Here is a 2,500-nt window from a genome sequence, read left to right on the forward strand (position 1 = left end):
TATTATAGAATGTGTGCCTGTATACTATAGAATGTGTGCCTGTATACTATAGAATGTGTGCCTGTATACTATAGAATGTGTGCCTGTATATTATAGAATGTGTGCCTGTATACTATAGAGTGTGTGCCTGTATACTATAGAATGTGTGCCTGTATATTATAGAATGTGTGCCTGTATACTATAGAATGTGTGCCTGTATACTATAGAATGTGTGCCTGTATACTATAGAGAGTGTGCCTGTATACTATAGAGTGTGTGCCTGTATACTATAGAATGTGTGCCTGTATACTATAGAATGTGTGCCTGTATACTATAGAATGTGTGCCTGTATACTATAGAGTGTGTGCCTGTATACTATAGAATGTGTGCCTGTATACTATAGAGAGTGTGCCTGTATACTATAGAATGTGTGCCTGTATATTATAGAATGTGTGCCTGTATACTATAGAGAGTGTGCCTGTATACTATAGAGTGTGTGCCTGTATACTATAGAATGTGTGCCTGTATATTATAGAATGTGTGCCTGTATACTATAGAATGTGTGCCTGTATACTATAGAGTGTGTGCCTGTATACTATAGAATGTGTGCCTGTATACTATAGAGTGTGTGCCTGTATACTATAGAATGTGTGCCTGTATACTATAGAGTGTGTGCCTGTATACTATAGAGTGTGTGCCTGTATACTATAGAATGTGTGCCTGTATACTATAGAGTGTGTGCCTGTATACTATAGAGTGTGTGCCTGTATACTATAGAATGTGTGCCTGTATACTATAGAGTGTGTGCCTGTATACTATAGAATGTGTGCCTGTATACTATAGAGTGTGTGCCTGTATACTATAGAGTGTGTGCCTGTATACTATAGAATGTGTGCCTGTATACTATAGAGATGTGTGCCTGTATACTATAGAATGTGTGCCTGTATACTATAGAGTGTGTGCCTGTATACTATAGAATGTGTGCCTGTATACTATAGAGTGTGTGCCTGTATACTATAGAATGTGTGCCTGTATACTATAGAATGTGTGCCTGTATACTATAGAGAGTGTGCCTGTATACTATAGAATGTGTGCCTGTATACTATAGAGTGTGTGCATCTATAATGTTATTCTCTACGCCAGCGTTTGCGGTAGCAAAAATGTTGACGTGTGCGATAAACGTTCCGCCTTTGCCTTTCCGTGGCCCCTAGTGAGGGCCCCTGTTACTCATGTCCAACATTACTCACGGCCGATGTCCCTGGATACAGCGTTGCACTTGTGATGTAAAGGAGCGGGTACGAGTCCTGAAGAGCACGCCAGTCCACACGTGAACCCAAAGTGTCATAGAAGCACCATAAAATGACATCGATCATCTCTCATTTGTTTTTTGTGTTAGGATTGAGGTTTAGGGTTTAGGGTTGAGAGGTCAGTTTTGTTGATTTATCTTTTAAACGTCCCACAATGGACCTTTCACCCCAGAACTGCTGCGATATGTGTTAAGCACACACCATTTAGCAAAGATTGCCCCACAGTCATGTTCATTATCAGGATGCCCCTCTGAAGAATGTCTGTCACTACTTTCGGTGCCCAACAGTATTTTGAAGTCCTGTATATGAGACATGAATAAAGATGAGCGCTGAGGTCATGAAGTCTAAGTTCAATCACTCTTATAATCTAATCTAGTGCCATCAAATCTGATACATCTAATCCACTTCCTCTAGACACACACACACACACACACACACACACACACACACACACACACACACATAATGTGAACAAATGACAGGATGAAACTTCAGCACTGAAAATGACCATCATCAGTGTAATTTTATTATGTGTGTGTGTGTGTGTGTATAGAGTGTGTGTGTGTGTGTGTGTGTGTGTGTGTGTGTGTGTGTGTGTGTGTGTGTGTGTGTGAGTGTGTGTGTGTGTGAGTGTGTGTGTGTGTGTGTGTGTGTGTGTGTGTGTGTGTGTGTGAGTGTGTGTGTGTGTGTGTGTGTGTGTGAGTGTGTGTGTGTGTGAGTGTGAGCGTGTATTTATCACTTTGTGGGGACCAAATGTCCCCATAAGGATAGTAAAACCCGAAATGTTTGACCTTGTGGGGACATTTTGTCGGTTCCCATGAGGAAAACAGCTTATAAATCATACTAAATTATGTTTTTTGAAAATGTAAAAATGCAGAAAGTTTTCTGTGAGGGTTAGGTTTAGGGGTAGGGTTAGGTTTAGGGGATAGAATATAAAGTTTGTACAGTATAAAAACCATTATGTCTATGGAAAGTCCCCATAAAACATGGAAACACAACATGTGTGTGAGTGTGTGTGTGTGAGTGTGTGTGTGTGTGAGTGTGAGAGTGTGAGTGTGTGTGTGTGCGTGTTAGTGTGTGTGTGTGAGAGTGTGTGAGTGTGTGTGTGAGTGTGTTGATCTGTAATCTAAAGGCAGTCAGTAACTGTCTATTTATATTCTCTGTGATCAGAATTTCTGCCTGTTACAAAGTTAAAAAATAATTATTATTTCAAG

General features: G+C 40.2%; 1 protein-coding gene across 1 annotated transcript in view; it reads right to left on the bottom strand.

The window, feature by feature from the left end:
• Nucleotides 1–2,500, bottom strand: part of LOC127623603 (actin-binding protein WASF1-like) — a 41,758-nt gene that overhangs the window by 14,788 nt on the left and 24,470 nt on the right. The gene's annotated exons all lie outside the window — the stretch shown is intronic.

This window comes from Xyrauchen texanus, chromosome 30 (assembly GCF_025860055.1).
Source record: "Xyrauchen texanus isolate HMW12.3.18 chromosome 30, RBS_HiC_50CHRs, whole genome shotgun sequence".
In the NCBI taxonomy this organism is placed as follows: Eukaryota; Metazoa; Chordata; class Actinopteri; order Cypriniformes; family Catostomidae; genus Xyrauchen; species Xyrauchen texanus.